General features: G+C 44.9%; 1 protein-coding gene across 1 annotated transcript in view; it reads right to left on the reverse strand.

The window, feature by feature from the left end:
• LOC132360344 (protein FAM169B-like) overlaps positions 1 to 9,675 on the reverse strand; it is an 83,445-nt gene extending 73,770 nt beyond the window's left edge. Inside the window, 1 exon segment of the mRNA XM_059915404.1 lies at positions 9,655 to 9,675. The gene's annotated coding sequence lies outside the window, so the exon portion shown is untranslated.
• Positions 9,676 to 15,396: the final 5,721 nt, after the last annotated feature.

Here is a 15,396-nt window from a genome sequence, read left to right on the forward strand (position 1 = left end):
TTGAAACTTTTTCCATTAAGAGAATTTTGTAAAAACCGAAATAAATGGAAATCTAAAGGTGCAGTGTCTGGTGAATACAGCGGTGAATCAGAACTTCCCAGCCAAGCTGTAACAGTATTTGCCTGGTCATCAAAGAAACATGTGGTCTTGCGTTATCCTGATGGAAGATTATGCATTTTTTTTGACTAATTCCAGATGCTTTTCATCGAGTGCTGATTTCAGTTGGTCTACTTGGGAGCAGTACTTGTTGGAATCAATCATTTGGTTTTCCAGAAGGAGCTCATAACAGAGGACTCCCTTCCAATCCCACCATATACACAACATCATCTTCTTTGGATGAAGACCGACCTTTGGTGTGGTTGATGGTGGTTCATTTCGCTTGCCCCACAGTCTCTTCCATTCCACGGTTATTGTACAGTATCCACTTTTCATCGCCCGTCACAATTTGTTTTAAAAACCGGAATGCTTTCGTTACATTTAAGTAGAGAATCACATGTGGAAGTACTGTCAAGAAGGTTTTTTTCCGCTTAACTTATGTGGAACCCAAACATCAAAGCCATTAACATAACCAGGCTGGTGCAAATGATTTTCAATGCTTGATTTGGATATTTTGAGTATGTCAGCTATCTCCCGCATGGTATAATGTTGATTGTTCTCAATTAATGTCTCGATTTGATCACTATCGACTTCAATTGATCTACCCGACTGTGGAGCATTGTCCAGTGAGAAATTTCCAGCACAAAACTTCACCAACCACTTTTGACACGTTCAATCAGTCACAGCACCTTCTCCATACACTGCACAAATCTTTTTTTGTGTTTCAGTTGCTTTTTTACCTTTCTTGAAATAATAAAGCATAATATGCTGAAAATGTTGCTTTTTTTCTTCCATCTTCAATATGAAAATGTCTATACAAAAATTCACCAATTTTGATAAGTTTTTTTAAATGCATGCTGGTACCACAGCTGTCACAATACAATCTAACAAAATTGTTTCAAATGAAGTTAAAGCCAACTAAGTGCTACTAGAGCCATCTTATGGAAAAAACTGAATGAACCTTTTCACCAACCGAATACAAAAAGATGACCATGAAAGCAGCCAGAAGGGAAAGACACATCCTCCCAATAGAAGGACAGCTTCATTGACAGCTGCCTTCTCAACAGCAACTATGGAAGCCAGGAGACAATGGAAGAACATTTTTAAAGTGGGAAAGGAAAATAACTTTCACCCTCCATCCAGCACAAGTAACTTCCAACAATGTGAGTGAAATAAAAAACATTTTAGAAAAATAAAACCTGAGTTTACTACCAGCAGATCCTCCCTAATGTTATTTCTAAAGGATGCCTATTATCAAGGGAAAGGAAATTGACCTCAAAAGGAAATCAGTCAAGAAGGAATGGGAGGGACTTCCCTCATGGCTCAGTGGTTAAGCAATGCAGGGGACATGGGTTCGAGCCCTGGTCCGGGAAGATCCCACATGCCGCGGATCAACTAGGCCCGTGCGCCACAACTACTGAGCCTGTGCTCTAGAGCCCATGAGCCACAACTACTGAGCCCGCGTGCCACAACTACTGCAGCCCGCGTACTTAGAGCCTGTGCTCCACAACAAAGAGAAGCCACTGTAAATGAGAGGCCCGCACACCGCAACAAAGAGTAGCCCCCGCTCACCGCAACTAAAGAAAGCCCATGCACAAAAACGAAGACCCAACATAGCCAAAAATTAAATAAATAAATTTATTTTTTAAAAAAAGGAGAAGAAGGAATGGGAGCAAAGAAAATGAGAAACATGTGCATAAAAGCCAAGCCAAAGCTGACCATACAAAACAAAAACTTCTAATTTAAGGAGATTAAAAAAAAAAAAATCATAATAGAACTAAGGTGTTACATAACACATAGCACAGAAATTGGGAAGGAAGTAATTTGAGTGAAGGCATTTCAAGGCCCTTATATGATTCCAGAGAAAGTTTAAAACTGATTAATTTCAGAATTAATTAGAATTAACATGTACATTAAAATGTCTAAGTTAGCCCCTAAAAGAATAGAAATATAGATATTAAATTTCAAAATAGGAGAGAGAAAAAAATGGAATTAGGTAGGGCCAGGGTGGGGGAAATCTCAATTTTAAAAAAGGCAAGAAATGAAAACAAGATGATCTGTCAGTATTCATATTTAATTCTTATGATTAAAAACATATTCATCAAATTTCACAATTTGTATGGAACCACAAAAGACCCCGAATAGCCAAACCAATCTTGAGACACAAAAACAGAGCAGGAGGAATCAGGCTCCCTGACTTCAGACTATACTACAAAGCTACAGTAATCAAGACAGTATGGTACTGGCACAAAAACAGAAATATAGATCAGTGGAACAGGATAGAAAGCCCAGAGATAAACCCACGCACATATGGTCACCTTATCTTTGATGAAGGAGACAAGAATATACAATGGAGAAAAGACAGCCTCTTCAATAAGTGGTGCTGGGAAAACTGGACAGCTACATGTAAAAGAATGAAATTAGAACACCTGCTAACACCATACACAAAGATAAACTCAAAATGGAGTAAAGACCTAAATGTAAGTCCAGACACTATAAAACTCTTAGAGGAAAACATAGGCAGAACACTCTATGACATAAATCACAGTAAGATCCTTTTTGACTCACCTCCTAGAGAAATGGAAATAAAAACAAAAATAAAGAAATGGGACCTAAGGAAACTTAAAAGCTTTTGCACAGCAAAGGAAACCATAAACAAGATGAAAAGAATGGGAGAAACCTCAGAATGAGAGAAGATATTTGCCAAAGGAGCAATGGACAAAGGATTAATCTCCAAAATATACAAGCAGCTCATGCAGCTCAATATCAAAAAAACAAACAACCCAATCCAAAGATGGGTGGAAGACCTAAATAGACATTTCTCCAAAGAAGATATACAGATTGCCAACAAACACATGAAAGGATGCTCAACATCACTAATCATTAGAGAAATGCAAATCAAAACTACAATGAGCTATCACCTCACACCAGTCAGAATGGCCATCATCAAAAAATCTACAAACAATAAATGCTGGAGAAGGTGTGGAGAAAAGGGAACCCTCTTGCACTGTTGGTGGGAATGCAAATTGATACAGCCACTATGGAGCACAGTATGGAAATTCTTTAAAAACATAAAAATAGAACTACCATATGACTTAGCAATCCCACTACTGGGCATATACCCTGAGAAAACCATAATTCAAAAAGAGTCATGTACCACAATGTTCATTGCAGCTCTACTTACAATAGCCAGGACATGGAAGGAACCTAAGTGTCCATCGACAGATGAATGGATAAAGAAGATGTGGCACATATACACAATAGAATATTACTCAGCCATAAAAAGAAACAAAATTGAGTTATTTGTAGTGAGGTGGATGGACCTAGAGTCTGTCATACAGAGTGAAGTAAGTCAGAAAGAGAAAAACAAGTACCGTATGCTAACACATATATATGGAATCTAAAAAAAACAAAAAACAAAAAACATGGCTCTGAAGAACCTAAGGGCAGGATAGGAATAAAAATGTAGACATAGAGAATGGGCTTGAGGACAGGGGGAGGCGGAAGGGTAAACTGGGACGAAGTGAGAGAGAGGCATGGACATACATACACTACCAAACGTAAAATAGATAGCTAGTGGGAAGCAACCGCATAGCACAGGGAGATCAGCTCGGTGCTTTGTGACCACCTAGAGGGGTGGGATACAGAGTGTGGGAGGGAGACGCAAGAGGGAGGAGATATGGGGATATATGTATATATATAGCTGATTCACTTTGTTATACGCAGAAACTAACACACCATTGTAAAGCAATTATACTCCAGTAAAGATGTTAAAAATATATATATATATTTGCCAACAAGTAACTAGACTATGCTTTTGCACAAGGACAGATTTTTATTAGTGTTTTGACCAAGCATTTTTGAATATCTTAATAATATTTTTACTCAATTATCATGTATTCTGAAGAAACACAGAGCAATTCTTTTCCTTCTGCATAGCTTACAAAAATGTTTTTCCAGGACGTTCTAATAGCCCAAACATGGGCAACACACATGCATTAAAGAAATCACTTGCTGGAAAACATAAAGGTCAAAATGAACAACCAAGTATAACTCACTGTTTGAGCCTATATGCCTCTCCCCACATACATACACTCACCAACCCTGGTCCACTAAGCAGCATTTCGCAGAGCACAGTGGGTGGGGAGACAGCACAGTGAGCAGAAGTCTCTGCAATGATGGCATCCCCACAACTTTGACTTCTCAAGCACTTACCACCGAATGAAACACTCAGGGACTCCAATTAGGGGTTATTTCAGCAAAATGCACTGAGTAAATGAATACAGCTTTCTCTCTGTCAGTGGAACTTGCGAGTAGTGGTTAGAGACTCGGTTTCCAAGAAAAACACATTTGTCTTAATTTCTGCAAGACAAGGAAACCAAGCAGTCTAGGAGGGTTTGGGCCTTGGGAGCCCCCAACACACACATGGACAGAAGCTTCCCCTCTGCCCTCCCCGGGAGCCCCCAGCCCTCAGCCTCAGGCCATTCCCAGTGGCCCCCGTGGCTGCCCAGATTCGGAGGAGCAAAGAAGCATCGAAATGATTCTGTGCCTCGACAGATAATAGGCACTGGTTTAAGCAGGAAGCGAAGCCACTGCCTGGGCACAGGGAATGCAAAGGGTCTGCTGCGAAAGGGTTCCCAGTGGTCCAAAGAAGCAGGAAGAGAGACATGCCTGGATTTCGACAGACAGTGGCCTTTGGATACACATACCGTGCGTCCCACCCCCACTGAAGCTTGCTGATCATCGGCCTTGGAAAAGGAAACACCCACAACAGAGGATGGGTGCACTAAAAGGCATGGAATTTGTAAACCACAGCTGTTACAGCCTAACAAACGTTATTCAAAGGCCCTGGACCTTCAGTTGCTACTGACAGTCACTTAACCCCCACAATAACCCTGACTTTAAAAGTCACGTGACACCAGGGGCAGCTGACCAACAAGTGTGCTTGAATTTTGCCCTGAAATTGCTTTCTATACCACACAACACAGCAGAAAACACAGCCCTTTTCTATAATCCTCTGTTTGGAATTTCCCAGAGCTGAGCTACAAATAAGAATGTCATCAGAGGAGCCAGGAGCCAGCTGCTGTCAGGAACCCAGCTAAGGCCAGTCAGCCGGTCACCAGACTAGGGTTTCAAAGGTCAGAAAGACAACACCTCAGTGCCCACTCCCTTCCCACTGCCCAGCCCGAGTCCTGGACGCCTGGTCATTCACTCCATCCTGCCAGGCCACGGCAGGAGCCGGAGGTCAGGACACCAGCCATCTCTGGCCTGGCCTAGTATAGCAGAGATCCCTGTTTAATACAGACATAATACACCCCTTGATGTCTAGAGATGGGGGTGAACGACGACCATCTATAGGATGGATTCCATTATATGGCAAAGAATCACAACCAACAGACAGGGGACATACAAAATGCCCAGGCCATTAGGAGGACCCACTGAGGACCAGGCCTTCCCAAGAAGAGTGGGACCCCTAGAAAGACATTCCCCAGGGGATGGGCTGACCAGTGGCACTCATCCCAAGGGTGGCAGGCCAGCTTGAATCACCCCACATCCTAAAACACACAATCTGCAAAATCCTCCCAGCAACCCTTCCTGTAGCCAGGGAACCAACAAAGGTCTTCACCAGCACCTGAAAGGAAATGATTCCTCCATCCAAAGCTCACATGGCTCCGACCATGTGCCAGCAGCGAGCAGGGCACTAGGACAGAAAGATCAGTAAGGGTCCTGCCCTCAGTAGGATTACAGTCTGGTTACAGTGACAGGAAGTAGCTGACAAACTTCATGGCCGAGTGGAGTTTTAGAGACCATCTTATCCTTTCCCCTCCCTCCTGATGAAGGAATGGAGACTCACCTGGGGCACAAAAGCACTTAGTGACAGGAGTCCCAGTGCCCAGCCCAGCCCTCTGTCATAACCCCAGTGAGGCCCTGCCCCTCAGGAACTGAGATTCCCCCAAGTTGCCAGGTCCCTGTTCCTCCAAGAGGACACTTCTACACCTTGAGCTTGAGAAGATCCAAAATGGCTGATGAATATTTGATTTTTTTTTTTTTTGAAGTGTTATGTTAACATGAGGTCATCTCTGAGGAGCTAGCTCATGGATTATCACCTTCCTGAGCCTCCACTTCGGTTTGGGGCAGGGGGAAGGGGGGCGCGGACATCACCCTCATTATAAGTCCCTTTCTCTGGGGAGTCAGACCACCACCACCAATCACTCCCCAATTGAAATCCCAGCACTACCACTTACTAGCCAGGTGATCTTAGGCAAGTTACTATATCTCTGTGCCTCAGCTTCCTCACCAGTAAAATGGGATAATAATAGTATCTACATTTACTATTTACTATGAGGATCAATTAAGGATCAGTTAAGGTAAGGTAACGCTTAGAAAGGGTTTAGAGCAATACTTGACAGGCAGAAAAGTGCTCCTAAGGGTTAGTTTACTAAAAGTGTCTTCAAGTCTCCTCCACCAAAAACGCAAGGGAAAATCCACCTCCCCACACTCATACCACCACCTTAAGCTCAGCCTTCTCCCTCTTCTTGTCCCTGAAACATCAGCTATGCTTGACCCCCTTCAGGGTCATGTGACATGCCGACCCCCTTCCCTTCTGGCCTCTCCCTGACCCTCTTTCTGAGCCCATGCAGTCAGCACCTGCCTAGGCCTCCCTCAGCCCCAGGCCCTGCCCCCATGGCCTTCTTTTCTTTTCAGTCTCTCCTCCTTGGGTCTCAACATCAGGTTCTCAGAGCTTCTCCCTCCCTGAGCCTTTGGGCTGTGCCCTCAGCTCCTCCCCGCCTCCCATCTCCCAGGAGATGCCCTCACCATGCCTCCATCTGCTCTGCTCCTTCCACTCAGTAAAAGGGGTCCCCAATAGAGCCCCAAAAGGGCCAGCACTGGCCTTTCTAGATTCCTCCTCTGCTCCAGCGTCAGTGTTTCTGACTAACTCTTCAGTGTCTCCAACGGGAAGCTACTGAAACATTTTGAAGTCACTGTGTTTAGACTGCATCATGTTTTCCCCCTCCCAGAGTCAGTTTCTTTAGTGGCATCACCACTGTCCCAACCCAAGCTTTGGAGTCATCCGGATTTTCCTCCTTGCTTGCTAGCTTTCCTGTCTATAAAGCTCTGCTTGTATTACCACTGCAAACTGTCTGGCCCTAACTTTTCAAAATTGGAACACTAAACTGACTTCCTAAATGGAGATCATAAAACAGGTAATTGTCACAGATGCTTCCATTTGCTGTGTAAACAGAAGCGGGGCGGGGGGGGGGGGGCGGTGCAAAATAAAGGGCCTTCTCTGAGTCTACTCAAAATTTCACAAGGGGCCCAGTAGTCCGCTCTGATGAACACAAGGTCTCATCTAATCCTTATGAGGCAGGTCAAGACCTTATTTTATAGATGAGGGAACTTCAAGGTAAAGGATGAGAGGAGTAACAGAACTGGGTCGTGTCTGACTTTCTTCTTCCTTTCTACTATACTCCAAGCTGAAATGACAGCAACTGATGGTCTGGTGGAACCTAAGACGGTCTTCAGTATCAGGAAAATTAAAAATACATACAGACTCAGAGAGAGAGAGAGAGAGAGAGAATGTGTGTGTGGCCCTGGGGTATGTTTTGAATTATTGAGGGTACCCCCGCCCAGACACACCAATATTGAGGAACCTCATCTAGATACAGAGGCAACTCCCACGGGAATGTCATGTGCCCTTTCCCTACCTTTTGGTGCTAGAACTAAGTGGGGATCGGGACACAGCCTTACCTGAAAGCACAATTCTCAGTTTCATGCTTCCTTGCTGAAAGAAAAAGGATTCCCACGTAGGCATGGTTGGCTGAAGCCCTTTTTGGAAATGGGCTATCAAAGCTCAGGCATCGATTCAGCTATGTAAAACTCCCATCCATTAGGATCTAGCACATGTGGAAATGATTAATGTGCAACTGCTGTGTGTCATCTGGGCCATCAGCAACCATGAAAGCCACAGCAAACGCCGACATAAATACAGGAAAATCCTGAAACCGTTTAGGCCAACTACACTTTTCCAGAAGATGAAATTACCATTACTTTTCCCATTAAAACAGAGTAAAACTGGGTAGAATAAGCACAGCTCTAAGGCACTAGTTGGGAGGAACTTTCTGACTCATGGTACCACTCTGAGGGGGAGGGGAAGGGAGAAAGCTAAACTGAGCAGCTTTGTGTGCAGACCAGCTAAGTGTTTAAAATATATGAGATATTTCTGTACAGTAAGTCCCGAAGTGGGCAAAGTCTTCTCCGTTTTGCAGGTGAGAAAGGTGATAGCAAAAGAGCAAGTCACTTTTTCTTCTTGCCCCAGTTCTCAAACAATAAATTGGCAACAGCACTCACTATTAACCAACTTTCCAGAAACGACCACAGAAAAATAAAAAACGAAATAGTACTTCTCCCTCTAAAACTAGAGACAAAACCCTTTCTCAATCCCTAGACCAATGAAAACTTTGACGAGGAATGTAACTAATTCATACAAGTGGCAGTGGCCACCTTCTCTCCTTAACTCCCTCACTTGAAATCGGGAAAAACAACTCAAAGTCACAGTTTTTGAATGCAGATCACAATAACAAGTAATCCGCCGTCGTTGGCTTCTAATAAAAGGCAGAGGAGCCTCTGTAAGATTGAGTCTTTCCTTAGAGATGAGTGGTGGGAGAAAGTGGCCAATCTGCGGTTTGACCGCACGTGGGCGCAGGGCTCTAGCGAGGGCCGTACTGGACGTGAGCACCCAGCCAAGGGGCCCTACGTGCCGCGGGTCCCCGGGGGAACAAAGGAAAGATGCAGGAGGGAAGAGGCACTTTCTCGGCATCAAACGCCCCTATGTCTGCTCCCATCCAAATACTCCTTCCTTTGCAGGACTGCTGGAAACTCTTTCGGGGATTTGTCCCACGTGCTTTCAAATTCAAAAGTCTCACGGTTTCGCCCGGTTCTCCGGAGAGGGGGCAGGCAAGGGACGTGAGGGAGGTGGCGGGCTCCCGGGCGCGCCCGCAAACCCAGGCTCCCCTGCTGGCCTGCAGGGCCCGGGGCGGCACGCCCGCCGCGCACCGGGCCGGGGGCCAGAACTGGCAGTCCCCGAACAGGGGCTACAGGGGCACCCGCCGTCCCCCGAGCTGCTTTACTGAACCCTCCCCACCGTGCGCTTCCCATTTCACAGACAAGACCACCAAGGCTAAAGGAAGGCAGGGAGTTCGCCAGGCCAGGCTAGCGGGTCCCGGTTGCCGGGGGCCCTAGGGACGGCCGGGAGGGCGGTGACCGAGACCCCTCGGGGGTTGCCCCTCCCGGGGGTGGTCTCGCCCCTGACATCCCGGGCCGCCCACTATCTCGTTCCCTGGCGGCAACAGGTGCGCGGCTCGCGGCGCCCTGGCGCCGATTCCGGGGGAAGTTTCCCTGGCCGCGGCGCGCTGTTTACAGTCTCATTTTGCAGCGCGGGGGCCCGGAGCTTTCAGGCCAGCCCAGCCATTGAAACCCGACACGTGGGGTGGGGCCCGCGCGGCAGACCGCGAGGGAAGCGGGCAGGCTCCGGGCCGGCCTGGCCCCAGCTCCCCTTACCTGCAGTCCGGCCCGCGGCCTCCGCCTCCATGCTCCCGCTTTCTGGGCGCCCAGCCCCGCCCCGCCCCTCTGCCCCGCCCTCTGCCCCGCCCCTCGCCGGCCCCCTCCTCCAGGAATGGCCCTGCACCAGCAGCGCGGCTGCCCAGCCCGCGCCCCGGTGTTTTCCCTGCCCCGCCCCGAGCGCCGGAGCCACGGCCCTGCGGTCGTCGCTAGCGACCCCTGCTCCCTGTAGACAGTTTCCAAAGCGAGCTTACCACTTCCGATGAGTAGTTAGTAGTTAGTATTTCTCTTACTACTCCTGTTGGAAGAGAAGCTATTCGCAGCCCGACGCCCTCGCCAGCGCCCCTCGGCCTGGCACCCCACTCTCTACGCCCCTTCCCACTTCCTTCTATTATTTCTGTTTCTATGGGCAAGAATCGCTTGTATTATCCCTTTTCGAAAACGTATACAGTTGAAAACTAGCTCAAAGACAACGAATGGCCCCCATAACGCAGGGCCCCCAGTAATCTTTTCTGCCCATTTTTTCAGTCTTTTCAGTTTTTTTCCTAACAACTGTAAAGTGCTTTTTCTGATAACTAATACCTTTTTTTATTAAATGTTCAAGCTTTTACTCACTTGAAGTAGCAAAATTCAATGAGAAGCAATTGTTTCTCTACTATTTCTTTTTGGCCTGTTTCAAGGTGTTTTTTACAGGGGAGAGAGGGAGCAGGGGTAGTTTTAAAATGCCAATGGCCTTGGAACCCAAAGGCCTGTCAGCTGGCACCTACCCTCTTTGGTTGGCAGCTCTGAAGTTTGCCCTTCTGGACCGGCTCCCTCAGAGCTGCATCCTCAGCCCTTCTGATCGTCTGCCCCCAGGATGGGTGTAGAATTCATTTGCCTGCTTTCTCCCTGCACCCCAGCAAACAGTGGCTCAGGGGAGCCTCTCAGCTACTCCCCATCATGCAACCTCACCTTTGAAGCAACCCACCTGAGGAAGACCAGGGCACCCCCAAGCAGAGGAAGAAAAATGCTCCCAGTTTCACTTCCATGGCACATTGCTGCAGTATTTACTGTGTCCGGAGCTGAAGGCTCCCCTTAGAGCTGAAACAGGAGGGAAGGGGGCAGGGCAAAGCTTTTGAAAGAATGACATAGCCCGAGGACATGACATAAACTGATTAGAACCAAATGGGCCCAAGATGGCAGACAGGTCCACTTCCACTAGAACTTGAGGCTCAGTATACGCTCACTGTAACACATCTGCAAGCTAAATGATAACACCCACAGGCGCCATGACAGTTCCAAGGCCTACCATAAGGATCAAAAAGTGGGCCGTGGCTCAATTCCTGGAAATCCCCACCCCTTCCTGAGATAGCTGGAATACTCCTCCCACTCAGTCTATGAAATTACCACTCCTATAAAAACTGACAACCCCATACCCTGGTGCCTTTCTCACCTTCTGAGATGGCCCACACTCTGCCTGTGGAGTGTGTTTCTCTCTAAATAAGTCCACTCCTTACCTATCACTTTGTCTCTCACTGAATTCTTTCCACGATGAGACACTAAGAACCTGAGCTTCATTAAGTCCTGAAACCAGGGGTGTGATCTCAGTTGGAAGACCATAGGTTTCGGCCAGGTTTGAGTCCCGGCCACATGGGTTCAAGTTCCAATCTGAGGTGCACGTTTTCAGAGCCACCCTGAGTCATCTCTTGGAAGTGTGAGATTTCATTTTCTACAGTGATAAAAACACAGAGCTCCTTGGGTGATAGCATTCCAGACACTTAACTCCTCCAAACACCTTATTTTCATTCAACACATATTTGTTAACTTCCTACTATGTGCCCTATATGTTCTAGATTCTAGGGATTCAGCAGTGAACAAAATGGACAAAACCTTGCCTTCATGGAGGTTACTTTCTGGGCAGGAGTGGGCAGGAGATAAAGAGAACATAATAGTATGTTAAATAACAGCTAAGGAAAAAAATAAAACAGAGAAACGGGATGGGAGGAGGTTTTTATAATTTTAAATAAAGTGTTAATTGTAAGCCTTGTTGAAAGGATGACATTTGAGGAAAAACATGAAGAAAATGAAGGAGCTAAACATGTGGGAAGGGAAAATGGCCAAGGCTACAGCAAGTACAAAGGTCCTGAGGTGGGAGGAAGTCTCTTTTTTGGCCCCTGTGCCTTTGTGAAGCCCCTGATAATCGAGGGTGCTACTTAAGCTGTTGGCACATAGGGCTAAAGATTTATTAATCTCTGCTGCAAAACATAATTGTTCAAAGGCCTTGATACATTTTTTTTTTAATTACTCACATGGTACCTGAATACATATTCCTTTTTAAAAAAGAAAGAAACAGCAATAGACTGAAAAGTTCCTTGCTTCTCAGCTGCTTATTCAACTCCTGTCCCAAAGTCAGAACTTTGTCAAATACTTCTTCTTTTCCTTTATAGTTTCTGGGTTTTCTGTCTTGCTTGGGTAGTCTGAAACCACCCCCAAATTAGAACTAAACCCCTCTACTTTTGCTTTCAGTGTTTGTACTGTTTTGGTCTTTAGATTTGAATTTAAATCCAACTAGGTGGACTTCCCTGGGGGTCCAGTGGTTAAGACTCTGCGTTTCCATCGCAGGGGGTGCGGGCTTGATCCCTGGCCAGGGAACAAAAATCCCACATGCCACATGGCGTGGCCAACAAATAAAAATAAATCCAAATAGAATTTATTTATGTATACTGCATAAGGAATAGATCTCACTATAGCCAGTTATCCCCACACCATCAAATGGTCCATTCTTTCCTCCACTAATTTGAGTTACTTCCTTAACCATATTTTAAATCCTTCTATACATTATGGCTCTTGTTTTATTGCCCTATTCCTACAATACCACACTATTTGAATTACCACAGCTTTATCATATATATGGAAATATAGGAGGACAAACCACCCTCATCAAATATTGGAACCAACTAATTAAGGATATTGAGGTTTCACTGAGATTCTGTCTAGTTTTAAACATTAATTTGCAGAATATTAACATCTTTAAAGTTTTGAGTCCTCCCATCAAAGAACATAGCACACCTTGGTTTAGTCAGGTCTTTTCTTTTTTCTTTTTTTCTTTTCTCTTTTTTTTTAAACATCTTTATTGGAGTATAATCGCTTTACAATGTTGTGTTAGTTTCTGCTGTAAAACAAAGTGAATCAGCTATATGTATACATATATCCCCATATCCCCTCCCTCTTGCACCACCCTCCCACCCTCCTTATCCCACCCCTCTAGGTGGTCACAAAGCACCGAGCTGATCTCCTTGTGCTATGCAGCTGCCTCCCACTAGCTATCTATTTTACATTTGGTAGTGTATATTTGTCAATGCTACTCTCTCACTTTGTCCCAGCTTACCCTTCCCCCTGTCACCATGTCCTCAATTCCATTTTCTACATCTGCATCTTCATTCCTGTCCTAACCCTAGGTTCATCAGAACCATTTTTTTCAGATTCCATATATATGTGTTAGCACACGGTATTTGTTTTTCTCTTTCTGAATTACTTTACTCTGTATGACAGACTCTAGGTCCATTCACCTCACTACAAATAACTCAATTTCATTTCTTTTTATGGCTGAGTAATATTCCATTGCATATATGTGCCATCTCTTCTTTATCCATTCATCTGTCGATGGACACTTAGGTTGTGTCCACGTCCTGGCTATTGTAAATAGAGCTGCAGTGAACGTTGTGGTACATGTCTCTTTTTGAATTATGGTTTTTTCAGGGTATATGCACAGTAGTGGGATTGCTGGGTCATATGGTAGTTCTATTTTTAGTTTTTTATGGAACCTCCATACTGTTCTCCATAGTGGCTGTATCAGTTTACATTCCCACCACAGTGCAAGAGGGTTCCCTTTTCTCCATACCCTCTCCAGCATTTATTGTTTGTAGTTTTTTTTTTTTTTTCAGGGTGTCCACCTTTTATTTTATTTTATTTTTTTAACATCTTTATTGGAGGATAATTGCTTTACCATGGTGTGTTAGTTTCTGCTTTATAGCATAGTGAATCAGCTATACATATACATATATCCCCATATCTCCTCCCTCTTGCTTCTCTCTCCCACCCTCTCTATCCCACCCACCTAGGTGGTCACAAAGCACCGAGCTGATCTCCCTGTGCTATGCGGCTGCTTCCCACTAGCTATCTATTTTACATTTGGTAGTGTAAATATGTCCATGCCACTCTCTCACTTTGTCACGGCTTACCCTTCGCCCTCCCCATATCCTCAAGTCCATTCTCTAGTAGGTCTGTGTCTTTATTCCCGTCTTGCCTCTAGGTTCTTCATGACTTTTTTTTTTCTTAGATTCCATATATATGTGTTAGCATATGGTATTTGTTTTTCTCTTTCTGACTTACTTCACTCTGTATGACAGACTCTAGGTCCATCCACCTCACTACAAATAACTCAATTTCGTTTCTTTTTATGGCTGAGTAATATTCCATTGTATATACGTGCCACATCTTTTCTTTCTTTTTTTTTTTTTTAATGGCTGCATTGCGTCTTCATTGCTGCGTACGGGCTTTCTCTAATTGCAGCAAGTGGGGGCTACTCTTCGTTGTGGTGTGCGGGCTTCTCATTGCAGTGGCTTTTCTTGTTGTGGAGCACGGGCTCCAGGTGTGCAAGCTTCAGTAGTTGCAGCTCGTGGGCTCTAGAGCGCAGGCTCAGGAGTTGTGGTGCATGGGCTTAGTTGCTCCGCAGCATGTGGTATCTTCCTGGACCAGGGCTCGAACCTGTGTCCCCTGCATTAGCAGACGGATTCTTAACCACTGTGCCACATCTTCTTTATCCATTCATCTGTCGATTGACACTTTGCAGATTTTTGATGATGGCCACTTTGACCTGTGTGAGGTGACACCTCATTGTGGTTTTGATTTGCATTTCTATAATGATTAGTGATGTTGAGCATCCTTTCATCTGTTTGTTGGCAATCTGTATATCTTCTTTGGAGAAATGTCTATTTAGGTCTTCCACCCATTTTTGGATTGGGTTGTTTGTTTTTTTGATATTGAGCTGCATGAGCTGCTTGTATATTTTGGAGATTAATCCTTTGTCCATTGCTTCATTTGCAAATATTTTCTCCCACTCCGAGGGTTGTTTTTTCATCTGCTTTATGGTTTCCTTTGCTGTGCAAAAGCTTTTAAGTTTCATTAGGTCCCATTTGTTTATTTTTCTTTTTATTTCCATTTCTCTAGGAGGTGGCTCAGAAAGGATCTTGCTGTGATTTATGTCATGGAGTGTTCTGCCTATGTTTTTCTCTAAGAGTTTTATAGTGTCTGGCCTTATATTTAGGTCTTTAATCCATTTTGAGTTTATTTTTGTGTATGATGGTAGCAGGTATTCTAATTTCATTCTTTTACATGTAGCTGTCCAGTTTTCCCAGCACCACTTATTGAAGAGGCTGTCTTTTCCCCACTGTATATTCTTGTCTCCTTTATCAAAGATAAGGTGACCATATGTGCGTGGGTTTATCTCTGGGCTTTCTATCCTGTTCCATTGATCTATATTTCTGTTTCTGTGCCAGTACCATACTGTCTTCATTACTGTAGCTTTGTAATATAGTCTGAAGTCAGGGAGCCTGATTCCTCCTGCTCTGTTTTTCTTTCTCAAGATTGCTTTGGCTATTCGGGGTCTTTTGTGTTTCCATACAAATTGTGAACTTTTTTGTTCTAGTTCTGTGAAAAATGCCAGTGGTAGTTTGATAGGGATTGCATTGAATCTGTAGATTG

Source organism: Balaenoptera ricei, chromosome 2 (assembly GCF_028023285.1).
Source record: "Balaenoptera ricei isolate mBalRic1 chromosome 2, mBalRic1.hap2, whole genome shotgun sequence".
Taxonomy (NCBI): Eukaryota; Metazoa; Chordata; class Mammalia; order Artiodactyla; family Balaenopteridae; genus Balaenoptera; species Balaenoptera ricei.